Source organism: Monodelphis domestica, chromosome 5 (assembly GCF_027887165.1).
Source record: "Monodelphis domestica isolate mMonDom1 chromosome 5, mMonDom1.pri, whole genome shotgun sequence".
Taxonomy (NCBI): Eukaryota; Metazoa; Chordata; class Mammalia; order Didelphimorphia; family Didelphidae; genus Monodelphis; species Monodelphis domestica.
In genome coordinates this window covers 151,397,755-151,420,925 of record NC_077231.1, presented here as the reverse complement: position 1 = coordinate 151,420,925, position 23,171 = coordinate 151,397,755, and positions in this window count along the sequence as shown.

Here is a 23,171-nt window from a genome sequence, read left to right as displayed (position 1 = left end):
GCACAGAGTAGGTGCTTAATAAACGTATTACTGCTTATCAAATAGTAATGCTTAATACACACAACATTCTGCCTTCATGCCTTTGTACAGAGGCTATTCTCCCATGTTTGGAGACTATTCTCCCTGTCCATCCTCGCTCTAAGGTTCAAGTGTTATATTGCACAAGAAATCTTTCATGATCCCCTCACTTTTTATTCTCTCGACCCAATTGTATTTATTTTATTTATATCTCGCATTTGCTTATCTGTACAGATATTGTAGACCATGCCCTCCCCTCCCCTCAGTGAAATATAAGTTCCTTATAGGCAGGGACCAATTCTATTCTGTCTTTGATCTCTGTTCCTAGCCCAAGTCTAGACCCTAGTAAATATTTAAATGCTTGCTAAGTTAAAGCATAATCCCCTTGTCCATCCAATATTTGTATTCTGGATGATTTAGTTGAGTTCAAGGGCTATCAATTCATTTATTAAGTATTTTGGGAGTAAATTGCTTCATCTCACCTGCTTCTTTTTTTGTTAAAGAGGTATAAGAAAACAGGATTCATAATAGGGTTGACTGGGTTCTTCAAGAATTGTCTTGACATCTTCTAACAGTATCACAATGGGCCAATCAGTTAACCTTTTAGTACCCCAGGAGTATTCTCTAAGGCTATAGCTTACAGAGGAACCACCATTGCCATTCTCCATTGGTGGAATTTCCACATCAGGATTTAAATACCCCAATGAACCATGAGTCTGGGGTGTCTAGTTCCTCCATCCCTCCTCAAAGAGAACCTAGTTATTACTTCATAACTGTCATGATTAATTCTCAAAAATTCATTGGTACATTTATTCCCTTTTTGCCATTTAAATAAACAGATTAAGCTATACCTGTGTCACAGGTGCGCTGTATGAATTAATTTTTTAAAATGGCTTATTTTCTACTGCCACAAAATGCTAGATAAATGATCACAGAGTATTCCAGAAATGTAATCAGCCTTAGATTTAAAAGGCATTGCTCTGAATCTGACCATTATGGAGCCTGACATGCTTATTGTTTTGCCATCCAGGTCCACGACTGTTCCTTTGTTAGCCAGACCTAGAATGTTGCCATTGTTCAGAGAATTAAGTCCCTGTCTGATTCTCCTGCCTCAGCTGATTGCTCATTATTGCTGCATGACTAAGACTTGGTAATAGAAAACTGTGCAATAAGTTAATGCTATCTTATCCAAACTTTCTTTTGTTATCCAGGCAAGGGAAGAGAAGCTCAAAGTTCTTTAGGTCTCTGAGTTTTTCCAGAGCAACAATAGAAGGAGGCCAGGCCAGAAACTACACTTATGAGGCTGGCCATTGGGTAACTAACCTACTTGGTTTCACATGGCCTAAAAGTTAATGATTTATTAATCATTTGGGCTGCACGACTGTATAAATAGAGCTTTTAAGGGACTTGGGCAGGATCTTACCCATCAGTGTTCCATTTAGTAGCTCCTCCTTATCCATTAAGAATTCAGTGAGTAATAATAATACAATCAGATATAACAAAGATATCAATTAATTTGGAGTGAGGGAAGTGGTTGGATGAAGAAGGAGGGTCTATTATATTGGAATGTTTCTGAGCATTTAAAAAAATTTCAATTCCAGAGAAAAGAGGAGAAATTAAAGGCATTTTTTTTTTTGGTCTTGGGTTTCCTATAACTAGCAGTGATTTGGTGGTCCTTAGAACATCTTGATTTCATACACCTCCCTGAAGCAGTGTACATGCCAAAGCTGATTATTTAAAAATTTCCAGTTAATGTTTCAAGATCAGTAAACAGAGAGAATAATGGCTAAGTGAATAATATCATTTACTCAAAGCTTGGGTGAGGTCCCTTCCAGCACTTTTTTAGCACAGGTGAAGGAGAAAAACACAGGATCTCTCTCTTACCTTTCCAGGATCCTGTGATTGTACCCTTCTTTCCTTACAGAACCCTATTTGTCGAGTTCATTTGCAGCCAAAGCCACAGTGGTTGATGCTCATAATGAAATTAATGAAATGATAAACAATATTTAAGGTATTTCAATTCCAAGGCACTGTCATCAACTCCCATAATAATAATAACAATAACAATAGGAACTTACATTCACATATTGGTGTAAGGTTTGTGAAGCACCATACATATATTATCTTGCTTTCTCTTCAGAAGAGCCCTGTGAAGTGTGTGCCATTCTTCCATTCATTTTGTAGAGGCACAAACAGGCTGAGAAGTTAGCTGACTTGCCTATCATCACACAGCTGGAAGCATCTGAAACAGTATTTGATATGATGATAAATTTAAAGACCAGATACCACCACTTTTTTTTTCCTAGAGGGACCTACTCTTTCTAAATGATTATATCAGAAAGAATTTGATTATTGCCCTACTGAGTCCCATAAGTAACAGGACTGAGCTGATCAGTATCATGGCTACCGAACTGATCTCACGATCATTATATTGCCGATGACAAAACTAAGGCCCAAGGAAGTAAAATTACTTGCCTGATTTAAAAGATATTAATTCAATTCTGTAGACATTTATTTTAGTTTATAGCAAAACCTGGATGTGGATTCACATAATTCAGTGGAATTCTATATTCTACTGTCTCAAGTAACTTACTTTTGACCCTGAGAGAACATAAAAGAAAATTAGATCACATATAATAATGGCCCCTCTCCAAACTTACTGGTCTTAAAGTCTTAGGTGGTTAAGCTCCAGTTTATTGGCTGCCCAACATGTTCTTTAGTCCTTTGGCATTCTCAGCAAGGTGGGGAACATGTTACTCACTGATTCCCCATGAGCAACTTGCAAATCCTGGTCAGCAATCTTAAAATATTAAAACTTTGGAGAAACTAAATAAACAAACAAACCTGTTTCCCATCAGGAAATACATGGCAGGGAGGGGGTCCCTGATATCCAGCAAAACCTCAATCAGAATATTTGGAAAAATGAGTTTTCTAGTCAATTAAACTTTTTGGCTAATGGATATCCTACCAATGAGAATTCATTTTGTTTAAACCACTGCAGTTGAAAGTCCTTATAAAATATATTAGCTTGTCTAATAAAGAGTATACTAAACACAATTTAATATTGATGATTGGGGATTTGGCAGTGCCTCAAAATGATATTTATGAATTTTAATATGGGGAAAGGTAGGAGTTTGTATCAACTGTGCTGATTCATGTTCTAATATGGTTTTTAAAAATTCTGTGATATCAGTTTGACATTTATTTCTTTTTCTTTAATTAGGAAAAAAACCTCCAGTTAACTGCAAGGTTCCAGTCAATCAAAAACTTATTATGGTAAATTATATTCATACATATTGATTCAAATTCATTGTTCAATAATCAGAAATGCTGCTGTGTAGAAAGGGGAATTTCAGGAATTTCTGATCCTTCTCCTTTGATCTTTTAAAATCTCTACCCCCCTCCCAACTTCTGAAGAGGATATCATATTCTTTAAGTCGTCAGTGTTCATAAACATAGAGACATTCAAGTGACCACCAAACTTGGCCAAATCCCTTCCTTTCTCACATTCTTTTTATTCCAGTATGCAGAGCTAATGCTATTGATATTTCAGAATGTCTTTAAGGAAAAACCTGTTTTTGGAGATTCCCACTAGACTCTAATTGCTTAATTTGAGTTGAGCAAAGAAAAAACATATTTTTGGGTCTGTTTGTTGCCTATAGATTGCTTCATCAGTGTTTTATTTCTATTGAGCTTTTGCCTTTATTGACCTACCATTTGCTTACATTAAAAATATAGTTTGCCCATTTGTCATCTATAAGAGATATTACATGAAAGCTCATTAGTCCATTGGCTTCCTCAGGATGTACTTTAATTATGATCATAACAATTTCCTTCCTTTCTAACAGAAGCATTATTCTTCCTAACAAATCTTGTATTATAGCTCTGGAGCAACTCAAGGTGGTACAATGGTTAAGAGGGAGATAGGAAGACCAGATTTCAATTCTGACCTCAGACACTTATTAGCTGTGTCACCCTGGACAAGTCACTTAACCCTGTTCACTTCAGTTTCTACATCTGTAAAATGAGTTGGAGAAGGAAATGACAAACCATTCTAAGATCTTGGCAAAGAAAATCCCAAATGGGGTCACAAACAATTAGCTAGACTGAAAGTATTGAACAATAACAAAATTATATCTATAACTAGAGCAGGGCCACTAGAGTTTTGCTACAGAGTGCTGATATCTAAAGGTGACATGGAGACCTCTGTTCCCACATCTTGCAATTTATAGGGATGGTCCTTCCCGGTTTATGCTGTGTAGCACAATTTATAACCCCATTTTCCCATTTCCCTTACTCCCCAGTTTTGTTACCTTGATGATTCCCTCATGGGGGTCTCCATTTTCTCTTTCTCAACCACAATGGAGGTATTGTTGGGTCTCTGGAGGAGGAGCTACCTCCTCCATAGTAATTTTGCAGAGGAACTAATTTTCATCGAGGCAGGTTGAACAAAAGGTCTCTTTATTTCAGACATGAATTTGTCTTTATCTGAACCCAGACACTGGAATCCCCTTATTTCCCCCAAGTGTTATATAATCTATAAGTACTAAATATTGGGGAAAATTTATTGTGTAAGATTCATCTACTGAACTGCTTCCCAGACAAATAGTTCAATTCCATATAAAAAGTACTTCTCTGACCTAGCCCAGTGAGACTTCCACCTAGCCTAAACCCATGATGCTGGGGTTCCTCATACAGTCAATATGCTCTGCAAGGATGCTTCCAGAACTTCCTGAGCATCTTCTCATTTATCTTTTCTATCACTTAAATAAAATTATTTTTGTTGCTCCATTGTTGCTCTTGTTCCTCATTATCCCTGAACTTTAAAAAGACCAATATCTCTTAGAAAAACTCCACCTCATACTGGGCTGTATTCTGCACCATTGGTTTCTACCCCCTGTGCTTTAGTCCTCCTGCCTTAGATTAAAGAATTCTTAGTTATATCTCAAAATTCATCTGAATCTTGGCATACTAGAGATAATACATTTAAAAAATATTTTTATTTCATTAAGTATTTCCCAATTTCCTAGAAATGAAAAAATATTCATTTAAAAATTATGAGTTCCAAATTCTCTCCCTTTTCCCCCTTCCTAACCCCTGAGAAGCAAGTAAGATGATATTGATTATATATGTAAAGTCATGAAAAACACAATTCTGTGTTAGCCATGTTGCAAAAGTAAACATACACATACACGCACACATACACAAAGTAAAATAAAATTAAGAAAGTATGCTTTAATCTGTACTCATAGTTCATCAATTGTCTTTCTGGATGTTAATACCATTTTTCATCATGTATCCTTAGACATTGTCTTGTATCATTTTCTTGATCAGAATAGCTTTCAATGTTGATTATTTCTCCAATATTGCTATTACTGTATAACATGTTCTCCCAGTTCTGCTCATTTCACTTTGCATCAGTTCATTTAAGTCTTCCCAGTTTTTTCTGAAACCGTCTTGCTTGATATCTCTTCTAACACAATAGTATTCCATTACAAACTTATACCACTTGTACAGCCATTCCCCAATTGATGGACATCTACTCCATTTTAAACTCTTTGCCTCTGCAAAAAGAGCTGCTATAAATATTTTTGGTGCAAATAGGTCTTTTTCCTTTTCCTTTGATCTCGTGGGATACAAACCTATTATTGATATTTCTGGGTCAAACAGTGTACACAGTTTTATTTCCTTTTGGGGATGGTTCCAAATTATTCTCTAGAATTGTTGTATCAGTTCATAACTCTCCTATGTGCATTAGTTTCCCAATTTTTCCATACTCCTTTTGAAACAACATGTTCTTGGTAAAAGTTTCTATGTTGTCCATCAAGAAGTTGAGGAATAGGACTCAAGTGGGTTTCCTGTTAACATCTGAGAAAAGGCAACACTGTCTCCATTTTATAAATGAAGAAATTGAGGCAAAATTAAACTCAATGGTTTGCCAAAGATCTTAGAGCAAATCAAAGAAAGAGTTGGTACTAAAGTCTACTTCAAATTCTATGTTTTTTTTTTTGTTGTTGTTATTTTGGTTTGGACCATGATTTCATCAGGGGGAGGAGCTCTTGGTATGGAAACATCTACCAATAAGGATGGATAACTCATAGTTTTGAAGAGTTGTTGTCTGAGGCACTGAGAGATTAAATGGCCTTCCTATGGTCACAAAAATAACTATGTGACCATGGGCAAATCATTTAACCTTTGTTTGCTTTAGCTTCTTCATCTGTAAAATGAGCTAGAGAAGGAAATGGCAAACTACTCTAGTATCTTCACCAAGAAAACCCAAATGGGGTCAAGTGGACTTGAAGTAGGACTTGAATCTAACCCTTCCTAACTCCAAGGCCAGCCCTCCAAAAAACTTCTTCTCATGTTGGCTTTATTTCCTATAAACTATTGAGACTTTTCAAAAACTGGAATTTCAATCTGCAGTAAGGAAGTTAAAGTTAAATTGTAAGTCAAAATCTAAGATATTTATGAAAAATTCTATTCTTTTTCAGTAAAATTTGTGAGCCCAGAGTCCATGAGTAGTACTTCTTCAATGCATTTATGTATTGCTATACATTTTAGTTATATTCTCTGATGTTTTATCACTTTGTAGACATGTAAGCTCCTTGAGAGAAGGGACATATCTGGAACACTGTATTTCCCTGATTGCATAGCACAGTGCTCAGTACACAGCAGGTGCATAATATGTTTGCTGCTTTGATTTCTGATGCTGTGGAAAAGTTATATAGATCCCAAAATTAGTATGAACAAGCCTGATTGCCCTACACATCATACAGAAAAGAACTGAAGCTAAATGGGACTGAAGTTAGTTTCTATGAGAAAATAAAGAATATCTCTTTTACATACACTCATACATCATAATGCATGAACCGAGAGCAAAAAATGCAAGGAATTATATGAACACCATTCAACTCTATAAAGTCAGATAAGCCTTGGAAACTGATGGTGGAAAGAAAAGGCTGCTGCAAGATACAAAACCATCTTGTTACATTCACCCCCAAAATATAACCCAATTAATTATTTTGTAATCATATCAGAATCAATAGAGAGAATCTATCATTTAGTAACAATAACACCAACAATAATAAGATAAGTCGACAGAACGTAAGCACTTTGAGGATAAGAACAATTTAGTTTTTGTCTTCCCATTTCTAAACAAGCAAAAATTGATATCAAGCATTTACTTCCTTCAGCTTCATTTGTCTGATTTAAATAATAAAGGAGTGGATGTAGAAGGTAAAACCTGGAAAACCCTATTGAGCAAAGCTCTGGGGGACACATACTCTCAGTAAAACTGAGGCCATAGATCAGCTGAAGTTAGGTACATAGCTCACACCTCACCTGAGGCCTCAAACCCCTCCTTTTCACCCCTCCCATTTGTACTGGTTGTACCTACACAATCACTGATGTATGCATTTTCTGGGAATCTGGATTAGGTAGTTACATATTATTTTATTATCCTATAGAAAATTCTGTCTAGATTTGATGAGGTAAACCAAATGCATTGTACTACCTTGTAAATAATTTACTTTTACTGTGTATGTGAAAATCTTGTGCTGGAACCCCAGCATGCATTTTCTTCCTATAAAAATAGATGTAATTTTCAATACATTTGCCTTGGCAATGATTAACTGCCTTGGTCCTCCTGACCCCCACTTTGTTCTATCTCTTATTTTCCTCCATTCCTTTGTTCCTCTCTGGGGATCCTTGAATAATTTGTCAGGAAAAGTTTGACAGACCTAGTATACAGCTTGAAATAATAGATGCTTAATGAGTGTTGAATAAATTTAAAATAGCTTGCATTAATGTAGCATGTTTAAATTACTTATAAGAACTCATTAAATTCTTATAAAATGTTGTGAGTTAGGGACTATTAGTATTCCAATTTTGGAGATGAGGAAACTGGGACCAAGAGAGTTCATATTGTATAATAAGTATCTGAGGCAGGTTTTGAACTTGGCTCTTACTGATTCCACACTCAGAGTTTTGTCATTATTTTATTGATAGTGCCAATAGAGTATGAGCTAGCCAAGAACTGAACAGGAAGAAGAGTCAGATTGTTTTTGGATTCACACAGTATTTCATTTGATTCCAACCTTCTGCCCCAAACAAAAGCCCATATTTTAAACATCATTGTGTCTCATGGCTCTCTATGGTTCTGAGTCGTGGAATCACAGATTTAGAATTGAAAAGAATTAAAGAATTTGAGGCCACAGAGCTCAACTTTCTCATTTTATAGATGAGGGTGCTAAAACAAGAAAATGGAGTAATTTGCCTGGGATCACACAGCTAGTAAACATCTATATCAGGAATCCAGATCTTCCTGACTTCAATTCCCATGCTTGATCTAAAATGCTATGTTGCCTCTCCTGATATGGATTTCTGAAGAATTAAGGCTAAGATTCACTCAAAGGTCAATGGGGTGATGTATGGTGGGCCATAACATATTAGAAATGAAACATTATATGGGAAAGACAGTGTAAAGTTTGTCATCAGAAAATAGGGAGGCTATTCTCTCTCTCTTTTTTTTTTTAGAGTAGCAGTGAATATTGCCAACAATTGGTATTTCCCAAGACCAAGGGGATGTGTTTTTTGTGTATGTATGTGGGAAATAAATTAGGTTTTGTGGCATCTCACTGGCACTGCCAGGCAAAGGAGTGTACAAGTATCTCTGAGGTATGATGTGTGTATGTGTGCACTCATTTGTAGATGTGAATTTTCTATGAAACCCTGGGGGTTGGGGTGGCAGGGGGTCTGTCTCCCCTACTCTGAGCTTGGGTTGACCCATCCCTTCTTTAGGAAGGTAGCAGCCAGGCTTGTACCTGGAATCTCCAAAGCTCTTGTCCCCTGGCTTCACCAAGAAGTTGGTTGGAATCTCTCAATGCAGAGGGGGTAGGGAGAGAGGGAACAAGACCCAGAGGGATTTTGGGGTGAATCAATGCTTGGTCAATGAGATGGGTTCTCTCATCCTAATCTCCAATGAGGGAAGGCTTTGAAAAGTGGAGTGGATCCCCAAATGGAATGGGCATCCAGGATGGAGGGGCATAGGCAAGGAGCCCTGACACAGGAGGGAACTAGAACCCTTGAAAGGTCACAGGATAACACAGGGAGGGCAGCTATTGGTGATCTCTTCCAGAGGTTCTCTACTACTGACTCTTCGAATAGCTTCAATGAAATTCTTTTTCATAGGGAAATCCTTCATTCTCCAGTTTGGAAAATACCAACTGCCCATTGATCTCAATCTCAAAGGCTCCGGTGCCCCCAAGGTGAGACTCAATCTTGATGCCAGGATACTCTTCCTTCACAGCACTTGTCAGTTCCAGATGGGTGGACTCAAATCCACAGGGTTCACTGTAGAAGCAAAAGTTTACAAGTTTTTTTTTTTTTTTTTTAAGGAAAGGCAGGAAGAGAAAAAGAAGGAAGATATAGGGAAGGTAGGGAACATGAAAGGAGAGTTGAAGGGAGAGGAGATGATGGGAGGGGAAAAGGGATAACGGGAGAGGAGATAAGAGAAGGGGAAGAGAGGGGAAATAGAGAAGAGATGAAGGGAGGGAGGAGGAGATGGAAGGAGGGGAGGAGAAATGAAAAAAGGGCAGGGGAGAGAAAAGGAAGGGAAGGATAAAGGGAGGAAAGATCAAGGAAGGATGAAAAGAGAAAAGGTATGAAGGGGAGGTATGGAGAGATGGATAAAAGAAGAAAGAAGAATGAAAGGAGGAGGGGAATTAATGGAGGAGAAGGATGAGGGAAGAGATGAAAAGGTAAGGGAGGAGGAAGGAAGGAAGGGAGAAGAGGAATGAATGGAGGAGAAAAGAGGCAGAATTAGGGGGAAGAATGGAGGGAGAAGGGAAGGAAGAGATGGAAGAGATAAAGGATAGAAATGAAGGGTGGGAAGCTATTCTTGTGTTCAGAAGAAGGTATGGATAATTTGAAGTCATATAAGGCAGAGATTTATAGGAAGGCTCCAAGCTATTGGGAGGATTCCTTGCGAAGAATTTAATGTAGGACAGAAACAAGAGTCTCTCATAAGATGAAAAAAAATCTATCTATCTATCTATCTATCTATCTATCTATCTATCTATCTATCTATAGTGGTTGTGATTTGCATTGGTGGAGGAAGTACAAATATTGATGTCTCATAGATCCATCCAGTTTCCAAGTATACAATATCACTATTTGCAAAAGTACCAGGAAATACATCTGGCAATCCTAGTACCAGCATCATGCAATCCAACTTATGCATTGATTTTGTATTATAGATCGAGGTTCTTGGCATAAATGATAATGGACACACACACATATACCTACATATATATTGAATGAACATTACATAGATAATGCTGTAATTTTTCCACCTAATGGACTAATATGGCTGCAGACAATATATAAAGAGATCAAAGCCCTTTGCTAATTTCAGCATTTCTCCAAAAGTCAATAATAATAATAGACTTTTCTTTTGATAGATTATACTTTTGCATATAAGTAACATATAATATATTTATATATAATATATTTATACCTAAGACATGATAATATATAATATAATATAAAATGTATCTGCATGCTATTAATATAATATTTTATATAGTATATTACATATTACAAAATGTTTGTACATAATATATAATGATATAATGTATGATATTTATGTATGATATATTATAATAATATGTAATCTACCAAAAGAACAGTCTATCTGGTATAGAGAAATGCTGGAATAAGCATTTGATCTCTTTACAGATTGTTTGCAGTCATGTTGATCCATTAGGTGGAAAAATCCCATTATCTGTATAATAGTCATTCGATAAGTATTCATTAAGCACCTGCTATGTGTAAGGTATTTTATTAGGCACTGGGGAAACCAAGACAAAGAAATTATATAATCTCTGCCCTCAAGGAATGTACATTCTCCTCAGAAGAAATGACACGAAGGCACCCTAGGTTGATGCTCTTTGTATATATGTTGCATGGTCTCCCTTTGTCTGTGAGTAGCATATCACCTCATGAGACTGATCTAGTGATGCTGACTGCTCTTTTTGAGGTCTTAAGGGAGATTTTCACATGTAGAGGTCCTTTGTTATTCTAAGGCACATTTGGGAACTCTCTTGGTACCTGTTTTCTTAAAACCTGAACTTCATGTTCTCATATTCATGGATACAACCTTTTCTTCTCCTGATAATAAGGTTGCTCTTATTCTAATAAAAACAAATAAGTAGATGTCTTTTTTAAAACTTTCAAGTCATTTAAATTATTTCCATTAGGAAGGAAGGATAGAAACAAACATTTATCTCATATGCTTGGCTTTGGGCTAAACTCTGAGGGTACAAATGCAAGCGAAAAAAGATAGTCCTTGCCCTTGGGGTGCTTAAGTTCTAGTGGGATAAGACAAGACACAAAAGGCAGCTGAAAAGTGGGGGGCCAGAGTTGGGGGAAGTTTTGAAGACTAGTAGGCAATCTCAAGGACCCCCAACACAAGAGAGACTTAAGAGGAATTCCTTAGCCGAAGAAGGCCATCAATATGATTAGATATCCCAGTGTGAAGAGATCCCAGACCCTCAGGTAAGTTACAGGATGTGATGACATCATTTAGAGGTCCAAGAGCCAGGTACTGGGCTGGGAAGGAAATGAAATTTGCCACACATTTATTTCCAAATTTGCCAATGACCACAGATTTGGAATCAATCAGATGGGACTTTAGAGTCTATCTAGCTCAACACATTCTTTTTTACAACAAATGACTTGCCCAAAGTCATACATACAAGTAGTCAGATGCTGAGACTAGAGTCCATTTCCTTTGATGCCAAATCTAGTATTCTTTCTACCATAGACAACTGGCCTTGGAGTGAGGAAAACTAGGTTCATATCCTGCCTCTGACATGTATTGATTTTGTGACCCTGTACAAGTCTCAACCTCAGCGCTTCCAGATAACTTTCCGAGTCTCTACGTCAAGATCAGGTTACAATCTGCATCCACAGAGTGACTTTCTTCCCCACGTGAGAGAAATCATGGATCAGGGCAAAAAAAGGAAGTCACTTTAGAGACCAAAAGGACAGGAACAAGAGCATAATTGCTCACAATGGTTCATTCTGCACATCTGGAACGAAAATGAACTTTAGGCAGATTATCCTAGACATTGAACTTGAATTGACTTCTTTCTGGCTTATATCTCCTCACAGCTGAACCACTTGCCAGGAGTCTGTACAAGTATGGATCAGCCTAGTTGACCTCTGAGGTCCTTTCCAGTCCCGAGAGTCTTGGATTCTCTGAAATGAATTGGTGGGATGGACTGAAAAGAGGCATTTTGTAACAAGAACAAGAGAAGGAAGAATCCATGGCTGGACTTGTTACATTTTGTGTAACCTTAGGGCGGTCACGTCATCTCTCTTTGGCTTAGGTCTGCTTTGAGTCTCTGCAGTGTATTGATGTCCTACAGTAGTAATTTTTAATGTTGGAGTCTATAAACTTAAAAGAAATATTTTGACAACTATATTTCAAGATTTGGTTTTCTTTGTGATTTTGTTGTTTAGTTGTGTCTGACTGTATGGGGTTTTCTTGGAAAGCTTTTTGAAGTAGTTTGCCATTTCCTTTTCCAATTGAATAAGAGATTAGGTAATTTGCTCAGGATCACACAAGTAATAAGTGTCTAAGGTCGGATTTGAACTCAGGTCTTCTTGACTCCAGGCTCAGTGCTTTATCCACTGCTGCCTCAAGTATGAGAAAGTACTTTTTTGTGATATCATGGATTTTATTTAATACATTGAAAACTTTATTTTTAGAAGGATTACATAAACTCCAGCATCTAGGTGGAACAGCGGATAATAGAATGCCAGGCCTGGATTCAGGAAGACTCCTCTTCCTCAGTTCAAATCTAGCCTAAAACATTTACTAGTTGTGGACCCTGGGCAAGTCACTTAACCCCATTTGTCTCAGTTTCCTCATCTGTAAAATGATCTGAGGAAAGAAATGGGAAACCACTCCAGTATCTTCACTAAGAAAATCCCAAATGGGGCCATGAAGAGGTCAATATAACTGAAAAATGACTGAACAACAACAAACTACAACAACATAGGCTTCATCAGACTGCTGAAGGGATTCATTATACAAAAATATTAAGAACTCTAGCTTTAAAGCAACAGTTTGTTTTTGGATCTCTGTTTTTTATTTTTTATTTTTTTATTTCCAAGTGCATCCCAGAGTTCAAACTTGGGTATTTGCATAAGACTCTTTTCACTGATGGAGAGAATGATTTCTGAGAGTTCTTAGGTGAAGGATAGAGTTATTGAGAGTTTGGGAAGGAGAGATTCTTCTTCTGGTTTTGGCTTTGAGAGAGGGCACATGTGGTTCCAGCTTTTCTCCAGGGAGAGAAAGGAAGAAGAGAACTACTTCAGATAAAGTTAAATTGTAGGGGTGGCAACCTCTATTTCCAGTCTGCAAATGAAGACTCTCTGTGTGTCTCTCTGTCTCTGGTTTTCCTGGTCTCTGTCCCTGTCTGTTTCTCTCAAAGTTGTCTTTGAATTTGTTCTAAAAGAATGTACCTTCTTAACAATTTGAGAATTAGGCAAATAGGACTTCTCTGGAAGAAATAATATATAAGGATATGCTAAATGTTCTTAATTCAGGCTCAGAACAGTTTTTTACCCTTCCTTTCACTCTTAAACTATATTTCCATATTACTCTATATTCATTTCAGATTCTTGATTACCAGGTATAATCCTGGTCAAGTCTGGGGTCAGATTTTCTCCATGATGTCTCCTTTCTGAGCCTCTAAAAAAGCATAACTCAATTATTCTTATAGGAATACAAACACGTCAGAAATAAGTGGATGACAAATTGTTTTTAATTTGTTTATTTCATCTAAGTACCACTTTATTAAGTGGAACCTTTCCTGAGCTTTACTCCCTGCTCCCATTGCTAGTTCTAGCTAGAAAGGGGATATATATCTTTCCTCCTAACTACTTTATATTTACTTTGTATATACTCACATACAGTTGTCTTTCCTAATAGAATACAAGCACCTTGAGAATAGTGATTGTTTCTTTATTTTTTGTCTTTACATACCTACTTCTTAGCAGATATTCTGTCTGATAGTGGCTCTTTTAGTAGTAGCAAAGAATTGGAAACTGAGGTGATGTCCATCAATTGGGGAATGACTGTAGTATATAGTTGTAATGGAAAACTATTGGGCCATAAGAAATGATAAGAAGGAAGATTTAAGAAAAACCTGAAAAGATCTACATGAACTGAAGCAAGAAAAGTGAGCAGAACCAGAAGAACATGGTATACACTTGACTTAGTTATTTTTAGCAATACAGTGATCCAAGAAAATGTTCAAATACTGATGAAATATGCCATCTACCTTCAAAGAAAGAACTTATGGAGTCACAAAATAGACTGAAACATACTAAATTTCACTTTTTTTCTTTACATTTCTTTTTTTTGGTCAAGTTCTCTTTCACAAAATGACTTTTATGGAAAGATATTTTTCACTATGACACATGTAGAATATATATCAGATTTCTTGTCGTCCCAGGAAGTGGGGAGAACAGGTAAAGAGGGAATGTGAGAATTTGGCTTAAACTTAAAAAAAAAAAACAACCGTTAAAAGTTAAAAATTTCATTTTTTCCCCTGTAACTGAGGAAAAAACCAAAACACTGATAAAAAAATAAATGATGTTTGATAGACTGTTTTCCCATCCCTAAACTTCCATCTTGCCATTTTGCCATTTTATAGGTCTAGAATAATTCCTTCCTCATGTCTACCTCACATTAGTTTCCTTCAAAGTCTAGCTCAACTGTTCATACTATACTAAATTTTCTTCATCCTCCTATTACTAATCTTCTCTCCTATACATATGTGTATCTGTTGTTCAGTCGTGTTTGACTCTGGGACCCCCTAGGAGGTTTCTTGGTGAAGATGTGGGAGTGGTTTGCCATTTCCTTGTCCAGTGGATTAAGGCAAATAGAAGTTAAGTGACATGTCACATAGCCAATGCTCTGTTCATTGAGTCATCTAACTGTCTCATGTGTGTTTGTGTGTGTATGCACACACACATACATATATACACACATACATGCTATGTATGTATGTATACTCCTATTACTTTTGTACATACTGCCTTTCTGTAAACTTTTTGAGTGGGGTATTTTTTTTCTATTTTGGTTTATTTTTATCTGCTTCCCTAGCAGAGTGCCTTACAGCAAGTAGGAACTAAGTTAATGTTCTTACATTAACTGAATTGAAGAAGGAAGATACATTTGCTAATTAATAAATCCTAGTGGTTATAGCCTTGTGTACTCTCTCTTAATCTTCACCAGCCCTATTGTATTACAGTCTGACCATGAAGCTCAGTTCACCCAGAGCAATGCCTGACACCTAATTTCTAGTACAAAGGCTTGTAAGGCTATTACACAGTTTTCACGGTCTAATGAAAGCACAAATCAAGACAGGGGATCAGAGATGTTGGTCAGTCTCCTCAGTGACCTACATGACCTTGGGATCATTACAGGAGCTTTCAATTTTTTTCTTCCAGAAATTGGAGATTAACCACATAATACCTTCCACCTGTCTAGGCTTTCAAAATGCCTCAAGAATGGAAATGAAACCAGAAAACAAACAAATAAATAATATATCATAAAAACAAGGCCTGAAAACAATTATTAATGGTAAAACCACTACAGTTGGAATGCCAGAAACTCTCTATAAGGAATAACATCCTTTATATAATGACAGAGTACTACTACTAACACCTATAAGAACATAGAGGGACTGCAAAGCATTGTGGTAGAGACCTGGCCTTGAACTTAGACCTGGATTCATGTACTGTTTTTGATACATTCTGGCCATACAATCATGGGCAAGTGGCTGAGTCTTTCAGTGCCTAAGGAAACTACAACTGGAGACAAGTTGCTGATTTTCAGTGGTAGAGAGAATTTCCATTCTAGGATTAAATCACAGGTCCAGATTAAGAAAAAATATTCACAAAAACATTTGCCTTGTGAATGGGGCTATAAAAATCTCTTTCTCAACAAACTCTTTTCTTCTTGGGTATAGATGCTTACACGAGAATGTGTTGACTCTTCCTTCTCTCTTCTAGAAGTCTTCTCAAAGCAGTCTGGCATCCAGGGACACTTGTAGTCTTTTCTCTGGTGACTAGGTTCTTGTACTCTGCAGGGGATTTCTCCCTTCCCAAATGAGGAAATCATTTGATACTTCTGGTATGTTAGTCAATACGCATTTATTAATTTATGCCTTGCTGCCTGCCTGAACTGATATTTCTAAGACCATGCCCCTTCCCATTTGGTATATCTAAACTAGAGTTTGAGGTAGGAAGGGGGCAGGAACTCTGTTCCAGAGCAAGATGGAAGGAAGAAAAAGCATATAGAGGGGAGGACAGAGCCAAGATGACAGGGTAAAAGAAGCACTACAGCTGAGCGTTCTCAACATTCCCTTCCAAACAACTTTAAAATCACATCTCCTGTTGAATTTTGGAGTGGCAAAATCAACAAGAGGTTGGGAGTGAAACATTTTTCCATTTCCAGTGCAGGTAGTCAGAACAGAGGTCTGTGACATTGCAGGTTGGCTTGGAGTGCACACAGTATTAACACCAGCTGTGGGCCTTGGATAGGTTTCAATAAAGCAGCAGCAGCAGATTTCAAAGCTCTCCGTTTAGAGATGGCAAAAGGATTTGACAACTGGTTAAAAAGAGATTACAGGAGATCTCTATGTTAATTCTGATTATAGGACTGGGCACTATTTGACACTTTCATTGCACATAACCAGTTCCAGGATGCAGCTCTAAGTAGGAGAGGAGTATTTGTGACTGCAAGGGAGTAGGGGTCCTAGCTGGATAAAGATCAGAGTGAAAACCAGAAGAGCAGTGACCATACATCTCTCTATGACACACCACCTTGGAAACACCCCAAATTTGCAAATCTTAAGAATTAGTTGTGAAAACAATGGTGCAAAAAAGTCTGGAGCTTGGGACAGTGCCCTTCCCACAGAGAGCACAATTTAACGTCAAGTCCAGAGTTAAAAAATAGGCTAGAAAAATGAACAAATTAAAAAAAAAGAACCTAATCATAAAAAGTTATTATGGTGACAAGGAAAATTAAGACACATACTCAGATGAAGATAGTGACATGAAAATAGTTACAAGGAAAGACTCAAAGAAAATGCAAATTGGGTACAAGCCCAGAAAGAACTCCTAGATGAGTTATAGAAAGCAAAAAATGTTTTTTTAATCTATTAAAAGTGATATAGGAAAAATTGAGAAAAGGAATGAGAAAGATTTAAGAAAATTATGAAAAGAGAATCAATAGCTTGGTAAAAGATATACCAAAAATGCTGAAGAAAGGCATACCTTAAAAAACAGAATTGACCAAATGGCAAAAGAGGTACAAAACTTTTCTGATGAAGAAAACTCCTAAGGTAGAAGTGGCTGAATGGTAAAAGAGGCACTAGAATTCACTAAAGAAAATAACTCTTTAAATATTAGGATTGTACAAATGGGAGCTAATGACTCCACAAAGCATCAAGAAACAGTAAAACAAATTGATCATAATGAAAAACAGAAGAAAATGTTAACTATCTCATTGGGAAAATAACTGACGTGTAAAACAGATCATGGAGAGAGAGAATTTAATAATTATTGGACTACCTGAAAATCATGATGGAAAGCCAGTCTAGATAACACATTTCAAGAAGTTGTAAGGGAAAACCACTGTGATATCTTATAACCAGAGAGCAAAATAGAAACTGAAAATATCCACCAGTTACCTCCTAGGAAGAGATTGCAAAATAAAAGCTCTAGGAATAGTACAGCCAAAGTCTAGAGCTCTCAAGTCAAGGAATTAATATTGAAAATAAGCAGAACCCCCCCCCCCCATTCAAATAGCATGGTGCCACAATCAGGATCACACAAGATTGAACAGCTACACCTTTAAAGGAGGAGATATCTTAGAATATAATATTTGGGAAGGCAAACAAGCTAGGATTACAACCAATAATAACATAACTGAAAAAAGGACACTAGAGGAATTTCATGCATCAATCATGAAAAAGACCAGATGTGAAGAGAAAATCTGACATTCAAACACATGACTCGAGAATTATAAAAAATTTTAAAAAGCGAAGAAGAGAAATCATAAAGGACTTAATTAGGTTTAACTACTTGTATTCCTTTATGGGAAGATGATATATGTAATGCTTAAGAATTTTATCATTATTAGGGGTAGTTAGAAGGAGTCTTCATAAATGGAAGGTATGGAGGAGAAAATCGATTATGTTGGAATGATCTAAAATAAATGGAGCAATGAGAATAAGGAATGCCCTAGGAGAAAGGAATGAGAGAAATTATCTCATATAAAAGAAGCTCAAAAGGAAGAGTTTTTCCAGTGGAGGGCAAAATGGGAGGGGCAGGCAAAGCTTGAGCTTCTCAGCTGAATTTGTTTAAAGAGGGAAAAAATGTACACAGACACAAACTCAATTGGGTATAGAAATCTGTCTACTCAGCAGGAAAGTAAGAGCGGTTGGAGCTAAGAAAAAGGGAGGATTCCTTTTTCTTAGCTGTACATATCATCTGCACAAAGATTAACCATGTATGTATAGTAGGGTATAAAAAAATTTCATAGTCAAATGTAGAAAAGCAGAAATATTAAATGAGCCTTTTTGGAATTATAATGCAATAAAAATTACATTAAATAAAGACCTTGGAAGCATAAATAAATACATAATCAGAAACAAAATAATGTAATCTTAAAAAAATGAGTCAAAGAACAAATCATTGAAATAATCAATAATTTCCCTAAAGATAATGACAACAGTAAAACAGCATTCCAAAATTTGTAGAATATAGCCAAGGCAGTACTTAGGGGAAAATTTATACCTCTAAAAGCTTAAATAAAATAGAGAAAGAGCAGATCAATAAATTACACATACAATTAAAAAACTAGAAAAAGAACAAATTGAAAATCTTCAATTGAATACCAATTTGGAAATCTTGAAAACAAAAAAAGAGATGTTAATAAAATTGAAAGTAAGAAAACCATTGAAGTACTAAATAAAACTAGGAGCTGGCTTTATGGAAAAATAGGTAAATGATTGGTTAATTTGATAAAAAAAGAAAACCAAAATACCAGTATCAAAAATGAAAAGGGCGAATTCACCAAGTATGAAGATGAAATTGAAGCAATGGTTAGGAGTTATTTTAGCCAATTATATGCCAATAAATCTGACAATTTAAGTGAAATGGATGGATATTTATAAAAATTATAAATTATCCAGATTAACAGAAGAGGAAATAGAATACTTATCTCATTCCATCTTAGAAAAAGTAGTTGAACAAACCATCAGTGAGTCCCCCAAGAAAAAAATTTCTAGAACTAGATGGATTCACAAATGAATTCTATTAAACATTTAAAGAATAATTTATTACAATACTATATAAACTATTTTAAAAAATAGGTTAAGAAGTCTTATCAAATCTATACATAAATATTGTATTGATACCTTACCAGGGAGAGCCAAAACAAAGCAAGCTATAGACCAATTTTCCTAATGGATATCAATGCAAAAAATTTAAATAAAATAATATTAGAAAGTAGATTACAAAAATATGTCACAAATATCATATACTATGACTAGGTAAGGTTTATACCAGGAATGCAGGGCTGGTTCAGTATTACAAAAGCTATCAGCATAGTTGACCATATCAATATCAAAACCAGCAAAAACCATATGATTATTTCAATAGATGCAAAAGAGCTTTTGACAAAATAAAACACTCCTTCCTATTAAAAATTCTGGAAAGCACAGGAAAAATGGAGCCTTTCTTAACAAATTCTTAGATGATATATATCATCTAAGCAAGCATTGGGGATAAACTAGAAGCATTTTCAATAAAAACAGAAGAGAAACAAGGATGTCTATTATCACCTCTTTTTTAAAAATATTGTACTAGATATGCTAACTATAGCCATATGACAGGAAAAAGAAGTTGAAAATTCAAGAATAGGCATCAAGGAAACAAAACTATCACATTTTTCAGATAACTTGATACTGTACTTAGAAAACCCTAGAGAATCAACTAAAAACAAATTGAAATAATTAACAATTTTAGTAATGTTTCAGGATAGAAAATAAAAAAGTGTTCCTAGACAATCCCAAAAGACTCTGGCTGAAAAATAATATTCACCTCCAGAGAGAATTAATTGGACTCTTAATGCAGAATGAAGCATACTTTTCCCACTTTTTTTTTTGCTTTATTTTTTCTTTTGCCAAAATAGCTAATATGGAAATGTTTTGTGTGACTTCACATATATAATTGAGATCATTGCCTTCTTAATGGGTAGGGGAGTAGTTAGTGAGTGGGAGAGGATTTGGAACTCAAAGTTAAAAAAATGTTAAAATAAAGTATAATTTAAAAAAAATTGGAAAGTAGAAATATCCCTCTTCCCCCTAACTTAGTTGGAAAAAGCTGGGAATTGGGGAAATGACGAGACAAATGACCACATGCTTTCCCAAATATTTTAGGAATGTAGTCAAGTGAAAATGGAAAACAGAAACCTTGAGCAATATGGAATTATGCTAAGAAATGACCAAAATATTTTTACCCTTTATCCAGAGATCTTGAGGTTAGGCATATATCCAAAGGAGATCAAGGATAGAAAGAAAGATCCTATATACATCAAAATTGAATAGCAGCACTTTTTGTAGTAGCAAAGAACTGGAAATAAAGTAGATGCCAATTGAGAGAATTGCTAAATACACTGTGGCATATGCATGCAATAAATAGCTTATTTGTAACCAATAGAAAATGTTGAATGCAGAAATGCATGGGAAGACTTAGATGAACTGATGCAAAGTGAAGCAAGTAAAACCAGGAAAACTACATAATACAATGACTACAGTGATATAAAGGAAAACAAAAACCAAAGAGAAAATCAAAACAGAATGATGAGCAATTGCAATGATAAAAGTTGGGCCCAAAGAAGAGAAAAGAAAACTCACCTCTCCTGTTTGTAGAGAGGGAAGACTATGGGATATACTGTTAAACTCCATAGCTACAGTAGTTAATTTTGCTGAACTGTTCTTTTTTAAAGACTTTAAAAAAAATTCTTTTTTTACAAGGGATGACTCTCTTGGGAGGCAAAAGGGACAGGAGAGGAGAAGAAATGGTGGGGGGTGTGTGGGAGAAGGGTCTCTATGGAAATGAACATGATGCAAAAACAAAAGATATTAATACAATTAAAAAAAATTAAAAAGGCCCTCATAAAGGGTTGGAACCTAGCCAGAGCTATTTCCCTGTAACCAAGTCATACATGGAGTGGAGTTAGAAAACAGAAATTTGTGTAGGTTTACTCACAGGCTGACAAAGAAACCTGAAATAGCTGGAAAGCAGGTAGGATGCCAGGACTAATTGTAGATCTCAACTAACAAAGGCTTAAAATTCTACCTCCTGCTTTAATTGAAAAAAGAACTGCCAAGCTGTGAGTGTCCTTTCAGAGAATCTTCATTAGGACAGAAAATGACTTCTGTTTTTTGTTTTGTTTGGACAAATAAATATTTGAAAGGGGGTGTCACGTGAGAAGCCATGCTGTTGTTATGATGTTACTGATACACACACATTGCTGCTTTTATAGCTGATGTTATCAGGCTACATTATCATTAGGCTTCCAAGGTAACCTGAGGCAGCAAGGCTATTGACTTGGCACCACCTAACACTGGTGCCTCTGTCCAGCTCAGGCACTGTAACCCAAGAAAACAGCATACCTCACAGACAGCTTTCTTTAGCTGCTGACAAAAGCAGCGAATGGCATGGAATTGCTTGGTAGAAGTAGTTATTTGTGATAGCAAACTTGTTCAGAGGGCCAGTCAGTTACCAGAGACTACTGTTTGAACTTCTTAAGTTTCTAATGGAAGCATGTTTTTGTTTCTGTATGAGAGAAGTATTGTTGAAGGAATTCTGGGGTTAATGCCTTGACCTTGCTCTTATTCTCTCCAATATTTTCTTTTTCTCTGTTGGATTTTATAACCTCGCAATGTTTCAGTATCAACGTGGAAAACAAGATTGACCCGAGCACTGAAATCTTCAGCTCCAAGAATGCATCCGTTTCCTTGCTCGGCACTCCTTACCTGCTTTGGGAACACAAGAGATAATGCACCCTTTGATCAATCCAGTCCAGCTGATGCCCATTCCACCATCTATGTCCAGCCCTTGGCCAAAGCTAGTGGACATGAAAGTCATGCGGGAGGAACAGAGGAAATCCTAGAGGAAAAGCTGAGTTCCTGTACTCACTCAGAGAAAAATGGCAGTACAGGTAACCATGTTGTTACTCAGCCTGCTCCAGTACCAGAGGAACTGCCTGTGTTTCCAGATGATGAGCCAGACTGTAATTCAGTTATGCTCCACACTTCCATACCCAGACCATCCATTATTGAAACGCCAAAGGTGAGTGAGTGCCTCTTAGTTCTACAGATTGGTGTTAAAAGGAATCAAATAGGTACAGCAGCTCCTTGAGGGTTTTTGTGTCCCCAGCTCCTGGCACTGTGCCTTATACACAGTAGGTGCTTGCTCTATTTGTTGAGTGATTGAACTAAGGAATCATAGACTCCTTAGGAAACTCTTAATATCCTTCATCTTTTTTGGGAACTTCTTGAATAAACTGAATTTGACTTACAGTCTTGTCAACTAGCAATCTGGTCTTGGGAATTTCATATACCCATTCAGGACCTCAGTTTCTTCATTCATATAAAAAGTAAATAAAATGTTCTGAGAGTATCTTTCCAGTTCACATAATCTATTAATTGCTATGATACCAATCCCCTTATCACTAATTGGCTCAAGCAACTCTTTGTTTCACATAACTCTAATTATATAACATAAAGAACTAGAGTTATCCGTGTTTGGGTCTTCTCTTCCTTCTAGTGTATAAACTCTATGAGGACAAGTATTGTGTATTATTAAATTTTTTTTTATTCCTATTCCCTGTCTTCTCCCATCTAGGGCAGTGACAATAAATGTTTTTAAGATTGTTAAATGATATTGACAGTGTAGGGAAATAATATTTTCTGGAATTAAATGAACTTCAACAAGGATTGATTAAGTCTCTAATATGTGCTAGGCATTGTGCTAGGTCTTGTCTACCTTGGGGAGGG